We start from the raw sequence: 24,511 nt of genomic DNA on the forward strand, positions 1-24,511 counted from the left end.
GGTTATCCGTTACTTTTGCGGGGAGCGGTTTCTTGGCAATCAAAGTTGCAACAGTGTGTTGCCCTCTCCACTACAGAAGCCGGGTATATTGCAGCCACTGAGTGTTGCAAATAGTTGCTATGGATGAAGAGGTTCTTCGACGAACTAGGGCTAAAGCATAAACAATTTGTAGTTCTATGTGACAGTCAGAGCGCCATCCATTTGAGTAAGAATCCGAGTTTCTATTCTAGATCCAAGCACATACATGTGCGTTATCATTGGATTAGAGAAGTACTCGAAGACAAGCATTTGTGTATCGAGAAAATCCATACTGACAAGAACGGGTCAGATATGATGACCAAAGTCTTACCAAAAGGTAAGTTTGATATTTGCTGTCCTACCGCCGGAATGGTAGCAGACTCCTCCTGTTGATTTAGAAATTACATGGAGGTATCCCCCCTCACTGTTCGGGAGGGGGAGATTGTTAGAGTTATCCCTCACATGAGGAGAAAAGCATTTATGCTTGCGTGCATAAGCCCGTGATCGGATCCGAGAATAGGCCTGCCTGGTCGCGACCAGCCATTCCTTAATTGACCTCTAGTATTGTCGGTACCGACCAGCCAGGTTTGTTCTTGCTCGAGGCGCGCCCTGTGCCTAAGTCTATTTTTAGAAGAAATCTATTTTTGTGGACCGCGAGTTTGCAATAAGAGTTAGAGTTTTTGGCAAAACCTAACACCCAGAAGAGACACGAAAATACACAAGAACAAAGAGAGAAACCCAATCTTGAAAGCAATCAAGATTGAGAGACAACCTTTACAGAGAGACAACCCTGTAAAGAGAGAGGAGTGATCTAGTAAGGTGAGAGACTGAAAGGAGAGATTGTAATCTTCTTTCCCACTTTATAAAGAACTAGCTCTTGTGGAAGTAGGTACCATTTGCCGAACCACGATATATCTTTGTGTTGTGGTATGTGTTTAATTCTGCTTTATATTATTATCTGTTGTTAATAGTTGTTTAGCGAGTTGAGCATGTTAGCATAGGTTGTAGTTGATATTTAGAATTTGTCTGGAGTTGAATTATGTTCAAATACAAGTTATCTGTGTAGTGGGGGAATCGTTGGTATTGATATAAACCCTAACAAAAAGAACTTTCAGTGGACTAGGTTGCCAGATCCAACAATACTGAAGGCTGCAATATGAACTGCTGAAATCCCGATTACTTTGTAAACCTATACCATAAGGGAAGACTATCTCTTAAAGCATTGACTGGTGGAAATCTGCCTTCTAAAATTCACAGCGGGTACATGAATTGTCCTTTTTTTCACCCACTACATTACGAGAAGTCACAACAGGTAAAGCACTACTGCCAGTTGAATAGCTCAAACCATAGTACAAAATATCAGGATATGGGTATTTATCGATACTCAATTTCTGGATATGTATCGTGGATATATCCCTCTCTTTAGAGATATTTGACATTGTTTCACATGCAAATATCGTGGATATATCCAAAATATCGACAAATACCATGGATATTTCTTGATATATCATGATACATTATTTATATTTATTTAAAATATAATAGTAAATATTAAATAAAATTGTTATATACACAAAATATCACTAAATATCTCAAATATCACTAAATATTGCAAATATCGTCAAAATATCACCGATATTTGCAGTCGTATATATCTCTGAACATATCGTGATATTTATATATCTTTCTCTGAAATCTGGATAGATATCTCCAAATATCGCGATATATCGGGATATTTTATACTATGGCTCAAACTACTTTAAAATTATCCTAATTTCCTCGTTCATTTATTTGCATGAAGGAAGATTGTTGTATATTGAAGGAAATTTTAAGATAACTAAAGAAAAAATTTAAGATTGCTCCTGGGTGTGGAGAGGGATTTTGAAACATCGAGAAGTCGCATGGAAGTTTGTCCAATATTGTATAGCGAATGGCAATGGTACTAGTTTCCGCATGATCCATGGTGTTGTTCGGGCCTCTACTGAAATAACCAAGCCGGAAGCTTGTTAGGCAACATCGTCCCCGAGAGGATCGCGAAGGTTTCAGCAGTTTAAGAGAGGGAGATGGTCAAGCCAGATCATTGATATGCCGGAGGGTGAGGTAAAGAGTGGATTCGAACCGGAGATAAACTCCTACATCGATGAGGATCGGTGACATGGACCCCAAGCAAGATGAAATTTCTCTACTTCCTCGACCTACTATGTACCGAAAAAAAAGAAGTAAGGTAAAATGGTTTAAGATTGTGTGGGTGAAATATTCAAGACCGAAGCACTCCTTTACCATTTGGCGCTTTTTTTTTTACTCTCCCAACTTCGAAATAGGTTGATGGCCAAGAGGGTGATAGTGCAATCAAAGTCTTTGCTTGTGGGGTGTCCGCGAAGAGAGTTCAAAGACACCTCTTCTTTGATTGTCCGTTCTCAAACCGGTCCGGCGAGAATTTCAAGATAGCCATGGGTCTCTGAGATGGTGCGCATATCGCGATATCGAATGGTATTACTTGATGAGACTTTGCGGAGCTTAACACCTTAGCTTCGAAGATGATAAGAGCCTTTACTTGTGCGGCATCAAACCATTTGGAATGAGCTTAAACCGAGGTCAAGAAAGACAGATTTCGGTCAGCAGATGTAGTGAGCTAGAAAGTCTTGAGCAGCATGAAGATCTATATGGGTAAAACACTGGAGCAGGTAAAGGAGGAGGAGGCTGCAAAAGTACGCTAAGTAGCTTAAACCGAATAGGAGTTACTCTAAAGCAAAGAGATGAGGTATGGGTAAAATGGAGTAAACCACCTGATGGGTTAGTAGTACTGAACTCAGATGGATCGGTACAAAAGGAAAGGGCCAGCTATGGTGGAGCGGTAAGGGATTGGAATGGAGATGCTCTAATGGCGATAATGGCAGCTCAACGAGAATGTCGGGCCTGTACCGAGTTATTGGGAGTTCAGAAAGGGCTAGAAGGTGCGGCAAATATGAGGATTAGCAGAATTCAAGTGTAGTCGGATTCTCTGAGGGCGATGCGGATTTTGGCGAAGAAGGAAGAGGTGCCATGGCACTGCCGGAACATAGCTGCTCATATACAAGCTGAGATTTTGAAGTTCGAGATGGTCACTTTTAAGCATTTTTTTCGCGAGGGTAACCAAGTCGCAGATTATCTATCTAAGCTAAGTAGGAACTTTTGTAATGAGTGTGTGTACTTTATACTACCGCTGGATCACAAACTTAATGATTTGATCATGGCGGATAAGGTAGATGTATCTGCGAGTTTCTTAGTCCCATATATAAAGGTTGGGGAGTCCAAAACCCCCTAGTTATTCCAAAAAAAAAAAAAACTCAAGTTCAGGTAAGTTCAGCCGATATTGCTATCTGGTTCAGAAATCAAGGTCCGAAAACCGAAAGTCAAATTACCGGTATTAGCTATTAAGTGGTTTTGGATATTGATTATAGCTGCTAGCCGTATAAAAAGATCACCATTAAGTAGGTCGATACCTGCCAATATTCGGTGCCCATGCAACAACATAAACCTGGTCACCTTTGTCTCCAGGTAGAGCTAGCTCTGCAACTGGTAGCCACCGCTGGTGGGCCTCATCAAATTCCCAAACCTGTAAACTCAAATATATAATTCGTAAAGCAAATAAAAGGGAGTTGGATTTGATAAAAATGATCTTTTTTATTTCAACCTAAGACCTTGGGTCCAACGTCCCAAGTCTTAACGAGTAACCCACTTTAACATATTAAAGATGATATACTTTAAGTTGTTGACATAAAAGTGCAGGTATACAGCCAGTGCCGAAAATAGAGGTGTCTATTCTATTATCATGGCTAGACAGCACGAGCAATTAATTAGACACACTCGACAACAGGTCCCGTTAGGAATAGTTTAGGCATGGATGAAAGGTTCTTCCAACCATTACGCCGAGATCCTTTTCAACATAACAACTAAAAAGATGAATTATGTGAACACTTATAAGGTGGAATTACAATGGTTAAAAAAATGAACACCTAAGATGATTGACCCCTATAATACTATGTTACATAGACACACCATATTCTGAAAATAATCTATGTCAAACACATATCGGACACATATTGCAAGTGATATTCTTCAATTTTTTTATATTTCGCCATATCAGAGACTTTGTATCCGTGTCGAAAACAGACACACCTATCCATGTCAATGTAACTTAGCTATAATATGCTTATTTGAAGGTGTTGCCATCCAGCACACAGAACAAATAACACAAAATTTTCCATTGTAGCAATACATGCTGGCATATAGAAAATCGATGCAGGAAATTTAACAAAACTTCACTATCCAATTTCCAGCGACTCTGTTGATATTTCCGTAAATACGGGTACCAAAATTTCTCCAAAAAAATCAGTTTCTCATATGCTAGTCAAGCAAGGAAAGGTATGCTAGAACAATAAATAAATATGTTAAGCTTCCTGTACCTTGGAGGAATTAAACTGAGGAAGTTCGGAATTAAATCCTAGGGCAAAACTTGATTGATTGTTTTCACTGTTCCGGCCCCCACAAATGTGGCCCAATAAAAGCCCAATTCAATAAAAAACCCATGCTCAGAGCCCATCTATAAAAAAGCTCACGCTCAGAGCCCATGCTCAGAGCTTATCTACGAAAAAACCCACGCTCAGAACTTATCTATAAAAAAGCCCACGCTCAGAGCTCATGCTCAGAGCTTATCTACAAAAAGCCCACGCTCAGAGCCCATGCTCTGAGCTTATCTACCATAAAGCCTATGCTCAAAGCCTACTTTATCCCACGAGCTGACAGCTGTCCCGCCAGTTCTCCAACTTCATCCCACGAGCTGACAGTTGTCCTACCAGTTCTCCAACTTTATCCCACGAGCTGACAGCTCTCCGCCAGTCTCCCGGCCATCCCACGAGTGACAGGTTGTCCCGGTTCTCGACTTCATCCCACGAGTTCTCGGCAGCTCTCCCGCCATTCTCGAACTTCATCCCACGAGCCGACAGCTCTCCCCGCCAGCTCGACTTCATCCCACGAAATGACCGGTTGTCCCCGGTTCTCAACTTCATCCCATCGAAATGACGGTTGTCCATTCCAGCTCTCCAACTTCATCCCATGATTGGACAATTCTTCCGCCAGTTCTCCAACTTCATCCCACGATTGAAATATTGGAGAACGAGGAAGTAACTATCATCAATCCTACCTATAAAATCCAACCTTCATCATTTTTCCAGAACTACGCAATCGAGACTTGATCCCAAGCAATATCTTTGGGTACGTAGGCAACTTCAAAACTGAAGTCCAAATCTCATCTTTCCCCAACCACCATCTCCTTCACCATCTCCAAAAACATTACTTCCAACCCTCAATCAGTGTGTTTTGGCAAATCTTCTTTTGAAACATATTTGGCGCCCGTCGTGTTCTACCCTCAACCACAAAACAAAAAGTTACGTCAATGGCTTCTCGAAAAAAACAAACAACGGTGAAAGTATCCCTTTTACCGCATTGTTCGGCATTACCTTTCATTGAATTCACTTTCCAAGTCCGATAGTCCTCGCCATCTGCGATCGAGAGAGCGGGTATTCATGTATCCGATCCATCAACTCGGTAGACCGTAGTCTCCGGCAATTGAGAGCAAGAATAACAATCTGAAGAAACAAATTGGTCAATTTCTCGAAGATGATTCAGTGGTCCACGGCAAAAGTGTTTGGGATCGTTTGAACATCAAGCATCTCTCGGCAAAAGACTCCGAGTACAAACTCCTCACCAAGAGAAACCGCGGCGAAGTCGCTACTTAAAGGCTTCACGCAAACAAAATGTGTGCAACGAAAAGCCTACACTTTCTAGTGTAATCGTAGTTTAATCCACAAACTCCTCTCACCGACCTTGATGCCGATGCCACTCGCGTGGATCACCAACTCACAAAAAGATCTCATGATTTAAAACCGGTTTTATCGATTCGAACCGCATACTAAGGGAGATCGACAAAATATCCATATAGGTCGGCAAGATAAACTACCCAACCAACGAAAAACCAATGAAGTTCCTACCCCAAGCTCTAGAAGGGGTAGGCGCCACCGCAAGTCCTCGCGTCACGCAATAGCGATATCGCTTGCCGATCTCGACAAAGAAGACTATTCACCAAGCAGTTCAGTTCACAACCTAGTCGCTCAAGTTGTAGTCCCAATCCAAGAGCTCATTGTCGTACCAAAGTATGTTGACAATGGTAGCCATGGAGATGGAGACTCACTTGCATTAGGTCAAGAAAATGGTTGTGACACCCAAAGACTCCGTCCAGATTCTCTCAATGTTCACCATAGAGAGACGAAGGAACCGAACTCCTCATCGCTCGGTCACCTTCACCTGCATGGGCGGTCGATGAGAACTCACTCCACCTCCTTCAAGAAATCTTGGCCAAAACGTCCCATTAGTTCGGTCGACCATCGCCAAGAGAATGTTCCATTTTCCGAACGACGCCTACACGAAATGATAATCGAAGGTTGTTAATGATAAGGAGTCACGAGAAAATAAAATACGGAATCTCGCTATCGAGAGTGGTATCGATTCTTCCTTCTCTCTCCGAATCCAAACAATTGTTCATCACAAGGACTTCAAGCAGCCAGAATTCGAAAAGTATGATGAGATTGATGGAGATCCTTTGATGCATCTTGTTAATTACGTAAACAAGATGATCTTATGGACTTTCGACGATGCTCTTCTTTTACAAGTTATTCCCGGCCCACACTCATTGAATTGAGTCGATGAGATGGTTTAACATGCTTCCAGAAAGATCCATCCACAATTTTACTGATCTTGCATATAAGTTTGCCGAGCATTTTCATCACAATTGGAAAGAACTGAAAAATATTGATTATCTATTCAATATTAAACAACAAAAGGATGAAAAGCTCAGTAAGTTTGTTGCGAGATTTCGGAAAACAGCTGTTGAAATCCCAGATGCATCTGATATTCTTGTCATTTATGCCTTCAAGGAAGCCATTAATTATGATAGGGACGACATTTACAACTCTATTGTAAAAGACGTCCCAACAACTCGTTATGAACTTTTTTCTCGAACTCAACAATTTATTCGAGTTGAAGATGATGCATCGACACGAGTTCACAGAGATAGGGATCGAATAAGCAAGCCGCAGGAACAGAGTCAAAAATAGAAGTTTCAACAAATAACCGATCAAAAGTCCAAGAGTGATGGTAGGCCACAACAATGGAACGGCAAAGAACGAAAGAAACTTCCAGAGTTAAAGCTTACCGCCCTCAACGAGAAGTATGCTGTTATCTATGAGAAGATTAAGGGAAAGAATATCTTATCTCCACCTTTTCCTCTCTTCGAAGATACCAAGGCTACACGTGACAAATCCCTGTGGTGCAAATTTCACGATGATTTTGGTCATGAAACTGAACAATGCCGATCTCTAAGGGGTAGAATCCAAGGTTTGATCGAGAAGGGTATGCTCCAGGATTACGTGCTGGGTAAAACGAAACAAGCTTTAGTCGTTACCGCACATAATGTAATCAAAGTCGGTCATGCCAGAGTTGATTCAATGTCTAACACCCAGCGTAAGAATTTCAATCACTCCAAGATCACTGAACTTAGCCACCACTATGTTTATAGTGGATATGATTTCTCCACGGAATGGGTACTGAAACTTATGAGGAAGGACCTCTCTGTTGGACTGACAATGACCTGATAGGAGTGCACCATCCTCATTATGATGCCGTTGTAATACAAGCTTTTGTTGGAATTCATCGTGTGCAGAAAATCATGATCGATATAGGTAGTTCGGCAAGTGTGATCTACAAGCGTTGTTACAAAGGACTCAACCTCCCCGAGAAAATGATAGTTCCCGATCCAAATCCTAACATTGGTTTCGATGGGACAGCAGCAACATCAGTTGGTAGATGCTCTCTTCCGGTGACATTAATGAACAAGGAAGTTACAATTGATTTTCTTCTCTTAGATTGTAACTCCTCCTACAATGTCATTCTGGGAAGAGATTGGATTCACTCAATGGGAGCTGTCATTTCTACTTTCCATCAGGCTATCAAGTTCTGGTGTGATGGTATGGTATGCAAAGTTCGAAGTGATAAGATAGCAGACTTTGAAGTGCCATGAGTCCGTATCGAAGATTATAAAGATTCGAAGTCAAGGGTAACACCATCCTAAATGTCGATGGGAAAAATAGCAATTACAAATTCCATTGGTGGGTAAATGCTATGGAGCGGCGTTTAGGTGGCCCCCCGACCATTGACGACTCTCGCCAGTACGATCGGCAACAAGGAAGAAGAAACCACTTTTATTTCTCAAGGAAATTTCCAAGAAGGAACAGGGATGATCTCATTGAGCTTTTGAAGAAAAATTGCAGAGTGTTTGTGTGGACGGTCGAACAAATGCCCGATTGATCCTTCACTTGCATGTCACAGTCGGATATCGACAAAAATACAAAAAGCCAAGTCGTCGTAAGCCCTCACGAATGGCTCTCGATCGAAAGCTCAAAGTGAAAGAAGAGATCGACAAACTTCTAAGTGTTAATTTTATTAGGCCTGTACTATATCCGAAATGGATATCAAATGTAGTAGCAGTCCCTAAGAAAAATGGGAAACTTAGAATCTGTGTTGATTTTACTGATGTCAATAAAAAATGTCCTGTTCACCCGTATCCCTTGCCTCGTATTTCTGAAATGGTTGATGCAACTTCAGGGTTTAAACGAATTTCTTTTATGGATGCCTCAATGGGATTTTATCAAATTGCATTAGCCGACGGCATCTCGGAATTGCGAATTTGAGCAAGTAAATGCCGTAACAACAAGGAAAAGAAAGAGAGAAGAGCTAGCTCAATCGGCCGGCACAAGTTTAGAATCTCACTCAGAGGAAACAGCTCAAGAAGATTTAACCGACCATCAAGATTTGGCCGATCATCGTGTTGAGAGTGAATCTCCACTCACACACGATGCCGACCAAAGCAATGTTGATATGGAAGATGAGTCCCACGAAGCAGATAATTCTCCAGAAGTACCACATTTGGATCTCCAATCTATCGACGGTGATTCTTCACCAGATGATTGGAGACCTACTTATTTAGAATTTCTGTAACATGGAACTCTACCTGAGGATTCGTCACTTTCCTATAAAATTAAGAGAGATGCCTGGAAATTTGTCATAATTCTAAATTCTAAAGGCAAGCTCCTACTTTATAGGAAGGCAAACAATTTCAGTCCTCTTCTCAGATGTCTTTCCAAAGATCAAGGTGATCTAGTTCTTGAAGAGATACACTCCGGACTTTGTGGAAACCATTCTGGGGGACGTAGTCTTGCACATAAAGCCATGACTCAAGGATACTGGTGGCCTAGCATGCAAAGACACTCAGCGGAATTTGCCCAAAAATGCATACCATGACAAAAACATGCAAATATGGGCAAACTTCCAGCAACGGAACTCCACCCAATTCTAAGCCCTTGGCCTTTTGCAAAATGGGGCTTGGATATTGTGGGACCCCTACCAAAGGCTCCTGGAAGTGTACGATTCTTATTGGTTGCGACTGATTATTTCACTAAATAGGTAGAAGCTCAACCGCTTGTCAACATCTCAGCAACAGATGTACGACGTTTCTTATGGAAAAACATCGTTTGTCGCTTTGGAATTCCATCTAACATTGTCTCTGACAACGGTAAACAATTTGATGCGGAAAAAATACAAAATTTTACCTCCACTAAAAATTCAGCATAATTTTTCCGCTCCATATTATCCACAAACAAATGGACAAAGGTATAAACCAATAAGGCGATTCTCTCGACTTTGAAGAAGAAGCTTAATGAAGCAAAAGGAAATTGGGTTAAAGAGTTGCCAGCGGTGCTTTGGGCTTATCGCACCACTCCAAAGCATTCTACCAATCTTTCCCTTTCAATCTAGCTTATGGCATGGATGTTTGTCCTCCGATAGAATTAATTGCACCAACTACAAGGACGTATAATTACAAATTGGAAACAATGATGTTTGCTTTTAACTTTGGTGGCAGACTTCGATTGATAAAACTTCGAGAAGAAGCTTTACAATGTCTAATAAAATATCGGCACCATGAAACACAAATATGATAGAAAGCTTTGCCTCAAGAGTTTTAAACCGGAAGATTGGGTGCTTAGCCGCAAAACGTAAGCTCATTGAATGCGGGGAAGTCACGAGAAATTGGGAAGGACCGCTCATTATTGATAGACTCAGATCCAAAGGGTCTTATTTCCTTCATTCGAATCAATCGGAGAAAAATTTGCCAAGCCATGGAATGCTTTTCATTTGAAAAAGTTTTATCGATGAATGTTTGTTTTTCATTCATTGTAATCATTTCATAATTCAATAAAATTCGATCTATCTTTCGTTTTAACTAGGGATCAAATATCCCAAATTTTATTATCATTACACTATGGGGGCGGCGACCCCCCAAATTTCATTATGTTACATTACACTATGGGGGCGGCGACCCCCCAGATTTCATTACGTTATCATTACACTATGGGGGCGGCGACACCCCAAATTTAATTACATTATCATTATACTATCGGCGACACCCCAGATTTCATTACGTTATCATTACACTATGGGGGCGGCGACCCCCCAAATTTCATTACGTTATCATTACACTATATGGGGGCGACCCAAATTTCATTACGTTATCATTACATTATGGGGGCGGCGACCCCCCAAATTTCTTTACGTTATCATTACACTATGGGGGAGGCGAGACCCCAAATTTCATTATGTTATCATTACACTTTGGGGGCGGCGACACCCCAAATTTCATTACGTTATTATTATATTATGGGGGCGGCGACACCTCAATTACGTTATCCTTAATACTTATATCTATTTTGCCGACCTACCTCAAGGCCGATATTCCAACTCTTATATATTTTGACCGACCTATTCTCGTTTACCAATCTAATAAAAATATATAAAATCCAAATATCATGAATACCGTGCAAAAAAAAAAAAAAAATAATCGAGAAAGAAAAAACCGTAACCTAACCTCGCATCATTCTAACAATAATAAACAAAAACTTCACTCAAGAAGTTGCGGCATAATGCTATCCTCCACTGGAACTGGAACACCTTTTAGATCTGACGGTGATACATCTTCCAACCTCCTATAACACATAGTATAATAATCTGACAGTTGCTGCAATTTTTCACATTTCTCTGAATCTCTCGATTTCCAAAGTCCAACACTTGCCGATGCTTCACGCAATAACGCCTCAGATTTCTTAGTTTCAACTGCATGCTTCTCAATCATATCATCCTTCTCTTCACACCCAACCCTAAAATTTTCCACCCTCTCATGATATTCTTCTAACTCCTTCTTCAAAAATGCATTCTCTTCCAATAGTACCTTGTAGTCTCCTCTAATCCCCCACCATGAAACTTCGTTTTGCCAATTCCAATTTCTCACATTTTAAAATCTGAACTTCATCACTCAAAACCTTCTGCTCCCTGAGAACAACAATTTCTTGATTCTATTTCGACAATTCAGCTTTCATGATATTCATTTTCATCTCATAGTCGTGCAAAACTATTTCATTTCTCATAAGTACTCCTCTCATTCGTTCATTCTCCTGAAAGATGAGCTCTCTCTCCTTCCAAATATTTTTCAATCTCGCATATTCACTAGTTTTAATCTTATAATTTTCTTTTGCTTCTAAGATTTCTTTAGCACAATCCCCAAGCTTCGACGCCTAAGAGAACAAAAATAATGTGAAAAAAAGAAAGAAAGTGTGAACGGTTAATAGAAACATACCTTACAACAAAAGTAAAACAAGAGCATGAACCAGAAGATAGAAGCTTTTATTTCTTCTCTTCTCAAACCTAACTATCTCTATCTTTTAAGTCTGTAAGTATTCCAGCCCGCAAAGTTCCTTTTATTTATAAGATTCTAAATAAAGAATACTAAACCAATAGGACTCTCTTCTCTATGCTGAAGCCCAATATATCCAACACTTGGTTTCCTAGTTCGCATCTTTTTAGTGAAAATCGGCTTCTCAAAACTTGTCCATATGATCCTTATTCTATCCGCTCCTAATCCTCTTAGTATTCTAATGTGTCTAACCCAATTGATTAACAAACCAACAATTATATAACAACTGCAGACCTATTAATTTTCTTGATTTGCCGATCAAAATTAAAAGTTTGAATATGGCCGCTCGTAACATGCCGATCAACTTGCCCGATCAATATGTTGGAAAAGAAAGTTGCGGATGTATATGATTGCCGACCCAAAGTGTTAGACATGCCACTCGATCTCTTTGAGCAATTGCTTCGATCACTTTTGCCGATCCCGTAGAACCACCGATGCCGAATCTTTGAACTGCCGATGCCGCTCGATACTTTGAATTACCGCTGGAAAGAATTGTCGCTCGAGTTGCCGATCATTTGAATTGCCGCTCGAGTTGCCGATCGCAATCCCATAAATGCCGCTTGCATTGCCGATCCCATAATGGCGCTCGCATCGTCGCATTGCCGAGCCCATAACTTCAACGCTCGCTTTGCCCATCCCATAGTACCCACTCGCATCGGTTGCATTGTTGGATAAGTTGAGAAAAGAAAGGTTGGTCATAGAGTGAGAGGTTCCTGAAATCTGGAGGAAGAACAGAGTGAAAGCCATTGTTGGATAAGTTGAGAAAAGAAAGTGGTTGGAATGAATGTGAGTTTGATGTGGAATTCTGTTGGATTTCATCAGATAGCAAAGCTAAGTGTGATCCCGGTGTTCTGCTCTCTGGAGGTTGTCTTGGATAAGGTATGATACTCAAGAGACACAAAACTTAGTATAGCACTGGTTCTCCTGGGTGTTGGCGTATGCACTGTTACCGATGTCAGTGTCAATGGAAAAGGATTCCTTTCAGTTTTTATTGCAGTTTGGAGCACTTCATTTCAACAGTATTATGTTCATTACCTTCAGAGGAAGTATTCGCTTGGGTCATTCACCCTACTGGGCCACACTGCCCCTGCGAAGGCTGCATCACTACTCCTACTGGGGGCTTTCTTGGATTTCTGATTGACAAACAAACGAGTTGACAACTACGACTATACGGTTACATTTGTTTTGTTCATCACCTCGTCGTGCATCATTGCTATAGGAACCAATCTTTTCCAATTTATCAACATTGGTAGATTCACAGCTGTGTCCTTCTAAGTCCTTGGCCACATGAAGACTATTCTTTATCTTGGTACTAGGATTCATTTTCTTTGGAAAAGAGGGTCTTAATGTACATGTAGTTTTTGGAATGATCATAGCAGTGTTGGGAATGATCTGCTGGTATGGTAATGCATCAGCAAAACCAGGGGGAATGGAATGTAGGAGTCATTCTCTTCCATTAAGTAGAATGCCAATACATGCTGGCTTATCAATACAATCATGCCGCTCCTGATGATATGACAAGTCCTTCTTCAATTTGAACTTTTAGTTTCCCATATTGATACAACCAGCTCTCACCTTTAACTGCCAAACCTTTTGTATATCAAGTCTATGTTAAACAATTTTAAAACTTTTGTTCATAACAGTTACCCGACCCATCATATATCTGTCGGATATTTTTTATCAATACTGAATTGGGTATCTAACTTTGAATTGAGTACCCAACAGACCTCCAAATTCTATTCAATTGCCTATTGAATTAAACAATCAAGTTACCCATTTGTTGAATTGGCAATTGAAATCGTTATTGAACTTGACGATCATTTAAACCGATCGACTTGTCGCGATCAATCTTAGAAACGATTTGCTATCTCTCTCAAACCCACCACAGTTACCAATCCTTCTCCTATTAGATCCTATACCGATCATTCTAATATTGCTTTCCAACCAACATTTCTTCCCGATCGAAATGACTCAAGATGGACAAGGCCTATCAAGTTATTGCCGATCCCTTCGAATTTAATTTTCGCTGCTACTGCGATCCCTTTGAATTGCCGCTGAATAAGTTCGAACAATCTGCTTCAAAACTAGTTGTATAAGTTCAATCTACGCTGTATGCCGCTGAAAATTGCCGACCCAAAGTGTTAGATATGCCGCTCAATGCCGCTGCTATTTTTTTCAAATTGCCACTGGTTTCAAAAAAAAAAAAAAAAAAAAAAAAAATCTACACAGAACTTGTGCAGCTGGTTTCAAAGCTTGTGCACCAAAGATACTGCTAATGGGACCAAGATATGGTCAGATGGCTGGATATGTTGCCGCTTGATTAAACTGCCGCTGGATATGTTGCCGCTGATGTGTGTTTTCGAATTGAAATGTCGCTGTATTGAAATGTGCTGGATGTGTGTTTTCAGAGCAATTCAAATTTTCCACTGCTTGAATTATCAGCTTCGGATCGCATAAATGCCGCTCGCATCGCAGATCCCATAAATGCCGCTCGCATTGCCAATCCAATTTGGCCGATCCTTCTCTATCGAAATAAACCAAATTCAAAACTTCCCGATCAATATCCCACCCAATTTGAGTAACACCTACCTAAAAACCTTTGTCACAATTGAGTAGCCGCTGGTGATAACTTCTTCTCATTTTGCTATTCCAACTTTCGAATTAGACCGATCCTACAAGCTCTTTTAGCCACTTGCTCCTCGTATTTCTTTAAATATTGTAGAACCCATTATCAAAGCCCAATTCCAATTCCAATTCCTCCCATATTTACCAAAATACCATCTTTTATCGAACAAATTTGATTTTTTATACCGATTTCATGTCAAACTCTTCAAGAAATTTTACGACCACTTCTATTTTTCTAATCAATACAATCATTATTACTTCTTTGCCACACAGGCTTTGCCCATGTAACAAAGAGATGGCGATGTTCCGTCCCCCACAAATGTGGCCCAATAAAAGCCCAATTCAATAAAAAGCCCATGCTCAGAGCCCATCTATAAAAAAGCTCACGCTCAGAGCTTATCTACAAAAAAACCCACGCTCAGAACTTATCTATAAAAAAGCCCACGCTCAGAGCTTATCTACAAAAAGCCCACGCTCAGAGCCCATGCTCTGAGCTTATCTACCATAAAGCCCATGCTCAAAGCCTACTTCATCCCACGAAATGATAGGCCGTCCCGCCCCAGCTCGACTTCATCCCACGAGCTAACGGTTGTCCCGCCAGCTTCTCAACTTCATCCCACGAAATGACAACTCTCCTCGCCAGTTCTCGACTTCATCCCACGAAATGTGGTTGTTGTCCCTCCCAGCTCGACTTCATCCCACGAGTGGACAACTCTCCCGCCATTCTCGACTTCATCCCACGAGTGACAACTCTCCGCCAGGTTCTCGAACTTCATCCCATCGAAATGACGGTTCCGCCTAACTCTCCAACTTCATCCCATGATTAGACAGTTCTCCCGCCATTTCTCCAACTTCATCCTACGATTGGAATATTAGAGAACGAAGAAGTAACTATCACCAATCCTACCTATAAAATCCAACCTTCATCATTTTTCCAGAACTACGCAATCGAGACTTGATCCCAAGCAATATCTTTGGGTATGTAGGCAACTTCAAAACCGAAGTCCAGTCTCATCTTTCCCCAACCACCATCTCCAAAAAAACATTACTTCCAACCCTCAACTGGTGTGTTTTGGCAAATCTTGCTGAAACATTCACCTCTTTGTGGGTTCCAAGAAATTGATGTAGATAGGCATGAAGGCTTCCCCATCATTGGTACTGAATCAATAACATTTTGAAATTCTGCCTGACAACAAGGACAACACTGTCAATGAACAATATTTTGTCTCAACCAATGGAATACATGCAGGGGTAATTGCCTGAATCGGCCATGATAAACACACCTTGTTCTCCAACCGGCCATGCCTTTCAATTTTGACTTTTTCAATGGGTTTTTGACCTTTTTGCCCTTCCTTACAACACTCTCTTTCCTCTGCCACACTCTCTCTCCTCTTGTACTTCTGATGTTGACATGCACAGTGATAATTATCTGTTAGATTCTCTTAGCGATATGTACTAGCGATTAATGACCGTTAGATTTCAACCCAGTAAAAATGAAAACCGACTTTAGCTATTGTGGGATTAGGAACTAGCAACTTATAGATCTACTATCAGTAACTTTTACGTTGTTTTTACAATTCAAAGATAAGACAATATTTACCTCGTTTTTTGTGCTAACCTCAATTTTTTTTACAAAGCTCCAAAGCTACACTTTTTTCTCTGGGTTCTTCTTTTTTGATCCTCTACTCTGTCTTCTCCTTTTTGATTTTTCTAAAGATTGTGATGGATGAAAAGAACTCAAACCTTGATAATGGTCAGTTTTGATGTTTGTTTAGTTGTCTTTAGTGTTGGTTTGTTTATATGTAGGTTTATGTTTTCGGTTTGCTTCTTTGTAGTTTTACGTAGAAGTGTGAGTGTTTTTTTATAAGGTTTCTATGGTGGTTTACCATTTCCAAGTTGATTTTGTTGTCATAGTTATGGTATTTATACAAGGGCTATACAATGTCATAAATGTAGAACAATAAATGAAAGAACTTTACTGCCGTTTTATTAAAAACTCCTACTTTTTATTGTGCTAACTTTGTATTTTTTTTTAGGTTCATTCGATATGCTTATTTATTATGATGGCGAGATGAAATCTGACAAGCATGGTGTGATGAAGTATCTAGGGGGTGAGGTGAAATTGAGAGTGTTTGATGTGGATACTCCCTTTGAAGGATTCATGTGTCTTGTTGAAGCTGTGTCATCGCGCATAAGATTGGGTTTTTCTGTTAGATATTTGATGAACAAGTCCCCTTGTAGAATCGATGAAGAAATCGACTACTTGAACATGATTAAGAAGCAGAAGAAGACTCCAATGAAAGTAATGAAAGTTTGGGTTATCAATGAAGCAATCGTCATCACACCATGTGGTATGGGAGTTGGACAAATTAGAAGATCAAGTCATGGACACCCTACTATGAAGAACAAAAAAGTTCGTACTGAGCTATTTAAAACAGATAATGTTACTCCTGGAAATGGTGGTGGATGACCTAGAGTGCAGAATAAACCGGTTAGTAGTGAGCTATTTAAACAAGAAATGGTTAGAAATGCAAGTCCTGGATCAAGTTATGGAATTCCTAGTACGCAGAAGAAACAAGTTTGTAGCGAGTCGTTTAAACCTTCTCTGCCAAAGAGTGCTTATCTTGGATCAAGTGGTGGAGAACATTGTATTAAGAAGAAACTCAATGAAGAAATTCTAATTACTGATTCTCCAACGAAACAATCTTTTTTGAAAGAAAAAGTGCTAGCTCGACAGAAATATTATTTCAATCAATTTAAACTTGTGGACGAACCAATAGGTAAATCACTAATTTTATTTTAGTTATTCTTAGTTCCAGTAAATGGTTTGGTTGCTAACGGTTATAAACGTTGTGTTCCCCAGACAGTCTGCTAGAACAACCTTCAACTGCAACTCGTCAATTGCAAGATGTGGAAAATGAAAATGTCATTGAAAATGTCCCACACAGCTTGGAGACGTTCGAAAAGGTCATGGCAGTGAGGGATGGGGAACAAGTAGTACACCCAGAAATATGTTAGTTACGCATAAATGTCTGTTCAATTACTCACATTTAGTAACCGTTTTAGATTTGTTCCCAAAGGGAAGCTCAAGTCTGCAGTTTGGTAGTTGCAAATCAATAGAAGAAAGGATACCTCTTGCAATTGTCATTAAAGGTGAAAGCGATATAAACATTACAGGGGGATAATTATAGTTTTAGTCATCATAGTCCGTGCACTAATGGTTGACCTATTATAATGCAGAGGATGATCCCACTGGTATTGAAGATGTTGATCAACCAGACTATGAAGAGTTTGATTCTCAAAATCCATATGGAGATACAGCTGATATTCCTGAAGAATACATAATTGCCAGTCCTCGAAGTAATGAGGAGGTTGAATTTCAAAATGAAGATGAAGTTCAAATACTAAATGATTTAGTTGATACAGCTGACATTCCTAAAGAAAACATAATCGGCAGTTCTCGAAGTAATGAGGAGGTTGAATTTCAAAATGAATATGAAGATGAAGTTCAAATACTAAATGATTTAGTTGATACAGCTGACATACCTCAAGAAAACATAATCGGCAGTTCTCGAAGTAATAAGGATGTTGAATTTCAAAATGAATATGAAGATGCTACTGCGGGTGAAGTTGTGGTAGTTGAAGATGATGAAGATGATCAAGTTGAAGAATACGATTGTGATGATGGCGATATATGATCGACTCCGAATCGAAGTAAAGAGTATTTGTGGGGACACACTTATGACAGTTGTGAATGATGGCGATGAGGAAGGTGACATTGATTTTGAATTGGAGGGAATGGTTGATGCTAGGGTTATTGGTGCTAAAGATCTGAATTCTGAAGACCTACATCAAGGATATGATCCTTTGTGTGGTTCTCATAGTCCAAAAACTACTACGAACCAAAGTGAGGTTGTAAATCCTTGTAATGAGGGGTTGAAGTTTGTACCCCCTAAAGTAGGTCAGCATTACGCCACTCGAGATGATCTTGTGAAGGACATGAAATCTTATGCAATTGCACATATGTTTGATTTACGTCATTGCAATACTACCTCCCAAAAGTTGGTAATCAAGTGTAAAGCAACTAATCATCCCATTTCATTTGTATGCAAAACCCGCAAACTGGTCCGATATGTGGGTGGTTATAACTTTTAGAGATGCACACACTTGTGCACAAGATAAGGATGTTTCAAAAAATTCACAAGCGGACGCAAAGTGGGTTTCAGAAATTGTTATGTCCAAGCTTAAGGACAATGAAGAACTGACTGCAAAGAACCTTCAGTTGGAGGTGAAACAGTCACAACTAACTGATGTGACATATAAAGTTGCGTGGAGGGCCAGAGAAATTGCGTTAGAAAAGGTCAGAGTACTATTGTAACTGTCAACAACTATGAGGATAACTAGTAGCAATATGTAAAGTCTTAGTACAATTCTATGTTTAGGGTATACTATGAAGAACATCTAGTTGTACACATAATTATTCTTTATATTATGTTATGAAGAACGTGTATCATCTTTTAGATTAACTTGTATCTGTCATGGCATGTAACTGGTAGGCATATGTAACCTGAGCTGGTGTATTTTGTTTCGATGTAGATAAGGGGTAGCTTCAGTCAATCATACCAGATGCTGCCAGTTTATTTTAAAGAACTGAAGAAAATTGATCCAGATTGCCACAATCGATATAATAACGCGCCAAAGCGAGCCTAAGTTTGGCGTTTGTTTTGAGCTTTGGCTTAAACCGTTCGTGCCTGCCTAAGTGCCTTCGTCCGTTGATTATGATCGATGGAACTTTCATGAATGGTAGATACAAGTCTATCATCCTAACTGCTCTTTCTGTTGATGGAGATAGTCATTGCTTTCCAATTGCAGTTGGTGTAGTCCCAAAAGAGAATAATGAACATTGGGATTGGTTTCTTCAAAAACTCAGAGATGTTGTAGTTGGTCCTACAGATAAGTTTGTTCTATTATCAGATAGGCATACAAGCATTCTCCAGGCAGTGCCAAAAATCCTTCCAAATGCGTACCATTGCTTTTGTGCACAACATATCTCCAACAATGTTAGCAAAGAAGACACCAAAGGGAGAGTTAAGGCCGCAGCAGAAACTTATGATAAAGCTGACTTTGTGAGAATCATGTGTCGTATTTGGTGTAGTGATAGTAAAGGTTACGCAAAAATAATAAAGATTCCAAAGGAACAGTGGTCATTTGCCTATGCTAAAATGAGAAGGTATGGAATTTGTTATACAAATCATATCGAGAGTTGGAATAAGATGATTATGCCTGAGCGAGCTATGCCAATTATATCTCTGCTAAATGGTATTTGAATGAACATTATGAGGCACTTTTATGACTATCGGGTCATGGCTTCGAAGCTGAAGACAAAGCTGACGAAATTAGCTGAGGATGTAGTCATTTCCTCTCGTTATGTTAGTCGGCCGTTCACTACAATAAGGGCTAGTGAGTACGATACTACTTCGGTTACCGGTAGAGGGGTATATACGGATATAGTTGACCTACTAAAAAAATGTTGTACATGTGGTTTTTTTCAACAAGTTGGTATTCCTTGCAGCCATGCAATGAAGGCCATTGACGATGGTCGGTTCTGTGTATATGACTTTTGCTTGCCGTGCTACTCAAAGGAAACGATGATGGATACCTATCAAGAGAATTGGACACCGATGAAGGGCAAAGAACAGTGGCATTGGGGAAGTTACAACATCATGGTTCGTCCTCCCACAGATGAGGTAATGCCTGGTAGGCCCCAAAAGAAGATGAAACGTTCTAAAGGGGAGGGTGTGCCAGTGCAAAGGAGAAGGTGCAGCCGTTGTGGTGCCCTTAGACACAACAGAGCAACCTGCCCTAATGCGATAGATGATGCTACTTGGATTGACTTTTTAGTTGGGGTTCCGGCTGATTTTACCAACGAAGACAACATTTGAGTCAACCATCAGTGACGAATATAAGTACTGTCAGCAACTAAGCTTGTAATGTTATTTGGATTTTCTTTTGCCTTTCAATGACTATGTAAGTTATTTGGGAATCAATGTAATGGTATTTTGTTGTTTATACTTGCAGGTGTTTTGTCTATTAAAGTTATCAATATGTAAGGTAGCAAAAAAACAAATACTATAAAAAATACTATAAAATTAACGCCGCAATTGAAACACTTAGGATTGTAACTTGAAAATTAGATACGTTATCTAAACAAACCACTGACTTCAAAATATTATGTTTATCAAAACGGAGCACTGCAAAATTAGACACATAAGTTCCAAAATAATAACGGAATAATAACAAACATCTGAAAATGAGAGCATTTCGATGTCCCCTAGTTTTTATCTTTAACTATGTTCTCCTGCTGGTCAGTAGACCCATCTTCATCATCCTTACCTTTGTTGTTTTCTGCATCCTTCAGCTGTACCTGGCTTCCAGCTGTTTCATCATGATTCTCTTCATCTGGGTCAATGTTGAGTTGGTCCTCAGTAGCAGCTTATGCATCCTCCTTCACTTGCTCAATTCCAGTTGTTACATCTGCTTCACTCTGTTGACATTGGTTAGCCTCCACTTGGACCAACTCAGTACCAGGTTCAACATCCTCCTTAGTAGTAGGTTCAACATCCTCCACAGTAGCAGGTTCAACATCCTCCTTCACTTGCTCACTTACAGCTGTTGCATCTGCTTCACTTTGTTGGCATTAGTTAGCCTCCACTTGGACCAACTCAGCAGCAGGTTCAACATCCTCCTTAGTAGCAGGTTCAACATCCTCCTCAGCAGCAGGTTCAACATCCTCCTTCTCACTTACAGCTGCATCTGCTTCACTTTGTGGATTGCTCCGTCCCCACTTGGACCCACTCAATGCTGAGGTTCAACATCCTCCCAGCAGACTTCCTCACTTGCAGCTGCATCTGCTTCACTTTGTTGGCATTGCTCCGTCTCCACTTGGTTCAGAGTAGCAAGTTCAACATCTTTGTCCACTTGCTCACTTCCAGCTTCAACATCCTTTATCTCAGTAGCTGCTTCAGCATCCTTGGGCTCTTTGTCAATTCCAGCTGAATCTGCTTCACTCTCTAGCTCTATGCCAATGTCAACTTGCTTCAGTACCTCTGTCCCAGTAGTTGCTACATCCTTGGACACTTGCTTCAGTACCTCTGTCCCAGTAGTTGCTACATCCTTGGACACTTGGTTCTCTACTTGCAGACTTCCTTATGTCAACCTCTCTTCAAATTCTTTTCTCTTCTTAGCCACTTTACCTAGATTTAATCCACAGGATATAATGTCCATTCCAATCCTCAGCCACATTCTAAATGGTTGCATGTCAATATTGTTTACCCTCTCAGGAACACCTCTAAGAAGACTATCAATAAAGGCAAGGCAAGGCAATATAAACCACAACTGTTGGAATTTGGTTGTTGTGTGACACTAACAAATTCACGAGCCCATGGTGTGTTCAAATCAACAGTGAAGCTTGGATCAACACACCTGAGCACCTAAGGAATAATTCTCTCCAAAGCTAGTTGTTCATCAGAAATTTGGTTTCCACTAAGAGAATCATAGGTGCACACTTTCATCTCTTTAAAGTTAAAGACATCAACAATCCAATGACTACCATGAACTTGAAGAGGTACAATTACTCCCTTACCCTGTACTGGGTGCGGTTGATTTCTAATCCTTCCTTCAAAGGGGTCCAAATACTCTTTCACAATTTTATCTGTATGGATCAAACCATTAACCACTCTTTCCTCTGGGCTTGCAGCTCGAAAACTTGGGTCTTGTAGCTTATTCTTGAATATCCCATACTCTCTTATCATGAATTTCTACATCCACAAAGTGATGATTAAGCTTATCAAATTTAAGTAAGATTAGTGAGTAAGCTTCAACAGAAACTTACTATTAAAGTATAGAGAACTCAGAGCAAAATAAACATCCTCCACAACAGTATACACTTCATCTTCCGGAATGGCATGTTCCTTATAGTGCTGCTTATACCACCTTATCAATAGCTTGACATATAAGCTGAGAACCTATAAAATAATCAAATAGGAATTAGTAACAATTAACTTTCTGTAGTAGTTTACTTTGCACATTAATACCAAGTTGCTGATAGTTTTAGAGCAAATTACTAATGGTAGATTCATTACCTCACCATCCACCCATTGTCTTCCATGTAACGAATGAAAATTATGCACTAAAATAACTTGATCATACCCAAAAACTCTCATATCTGGAGAGCTATGTTGATCTTTCTTCATACTGAACTTTCTCCAGTAATAATTGACAGCATTTACCTCGCCTGTGGTAGTTGTTTTCTTGTAAAAGGTTGATGATAGAGCTACCTTGATTAATGAGTCACAGTCCTTTCCCATCTTCTCTTCCCATAAACTAGTACTTTATTTTCCCAGTTTTTTCTCCCTCCTCCTTCTTCTACGGCCACTCTCTGCACTTTTCTTATCCATTTCCTTATCCATCTGAGTGTGAATGAGTACCACATCAGGGTCCTCCACATCACCAACATCATGCTGACCCACAATGTTCTGATCATTATCTATAGCTGCCACATTATGTTCAGTGCTTACTCTTTCTAATGGTGATAGGGCTGGCAATACAGTTATGTTAGGGAGCTCTGCACTTCCAGCCAATAGAGAAACAAAACTGAATTTTTCCATTTCTCTATTTAGGATTGCTTCCCCATCAAGATCACTAGGAGGAAGGACTAAAACAGAAGTCGAAGGATATGATTCCCCATCAAGATCCCTAGGAGGAGGGACAAAAGCAGAAGACAATGAGTAAAAGGGAACATGATCAAGCATTGAAGATTCAGCATAAGGTACTATAACAGTCTGTACCCCCACCAGGTCCTCCTCCAGCTCCACACTATGTTCTTGGTATGTCCCCTTGGGTATGACCTCACTAATCTCTTGCAAAACACTTGCAACAACTGACTCCAAATCATTTTGCCCTCTTTGTTGTTGTGCAACATCTTCATCTTTATCTGACTCAGCCTGAATCAACTTCCTTCTTTGTTTGGGTGTCTCAGCTTCCTTAAGCTTCAGCTCCCTTTCCCTTGTTCTCTCACTGATTTGATATTTTTTTCTTGAAGTTTTGCCTCTCACTAGCCTTTATTGCCACATTTTTGCTTGCCCTAGATGGCTGAAATCGAGTACCACAAACTTTGACCACTTTCCTTTTCTTTCTTTCAATCTGAGCAAGTATTGAAGTATCTCCCACAACTTCAAGGCTTTGATCCTTGTCCAATGCTCTTTTTCTTTTATATGAGGAACTAGGAGAAACCTCAAAGGTAACTTTCTTAGAAGCAGATGAACTCCCTTTCTTAGGTTCTGAGTGAACCTTCTTCTGGGAAGACTTCTTCGGGGTAGACTTCTTCTGGGAAGACCTTGTTGGTGTTTTCAGTTTAGCATCAACACCTACATTGCTTGGCTTCTTTGGGCTTGGGCTTATAGTTGTAGCTCCTTTCATAACCTTAACCTCTAAACTTCTGCTCCTTGTTCTACTCCTACTCCTTGTTCTACCCCTTGTTCCAGGCCCTTTCACAACCTCAACCTTTGAACTTTCCATACCACCTTTCAACCCACCATGAGCAATCTCTTGAATTATTGTTTCCATGCCAGTCCTTATTTCACTCTGGAGTATATCCCTAACAACCCTAACCTCCTTACTGACCTGTTTTAGATTAATCAGAGCACATAACAAAGAATATAAGTAAGATCCCACTTCACTATTTGTAAACCACTACAGATACATTGTAGTGGCTGACATATCATGTCTAACAATAGCTCATTCATGGTATATTAACATATATTACTGCCTCATATATGAAACAATGCTGCAACATGCAGTTCAATAACAACACATTATCAGTGCTTCGTATAACAACATGGGTCCTAACAACATTTGTAATTTCAATTCAAGACTGTATAATAGGGTAGCCATATCATATTACAACTTTCTATA

At 40.1% G+C, this 24,511-nt stretch overlaps 2 pseudogenes across 1 annotated transcript in view; one reads left to right on the forward strand and one right to left on the reverse strand.

Moving 5' to 3' along the window:
* The window catches only part of LOC147495511 (protein SEH1-like), a 69,224-nt pseudogene that overhangs the window by 16,876 nt on the left and 27,837 nt on the right, over positions 1-24,511 (reverse strand). The window contains exons 5-9 of the transcript XR_015197535.1: positions 15,638-15,725; positions 13,807-13,817; positions 5,449-5,456; positions 4,464-4,512; positions 3,501-3,613 (exon numbers count right to left, since the gene is read on the reverse strand). The product of XR_015197535.1 is annotated as a protein SEH1-like (transcript). The remainder of the gene's footprint in view (positions 1-3,500; positions 3,614-4,463; positions 4,513-5,448; positions 5,457-13,806; positions 13,818-15,637; positions 15,726-24,511) is intronic.
* Positions 11,937-13,429, forward strand: LOC147495512 (UDP-rhamnose/UDP-galactose transporter 6 pseudogene; annotated as a pseudogene).

The sequence above is a fragment of the Coptis chinensis genome, chromosome 6 (assembly GCF_015680905.1).
Source record: "Coptis chinensis isolate HL-2020 chromosome 6, ASM1568090v1, whole genome shotgun sequence".
Lineage (NCBI taxonomy): Eukaryota > Viridiplantae > Streptophyta > Magnoliopsida > Ranunculales > Ranunculaceae > Coptis > Coptis chinensis.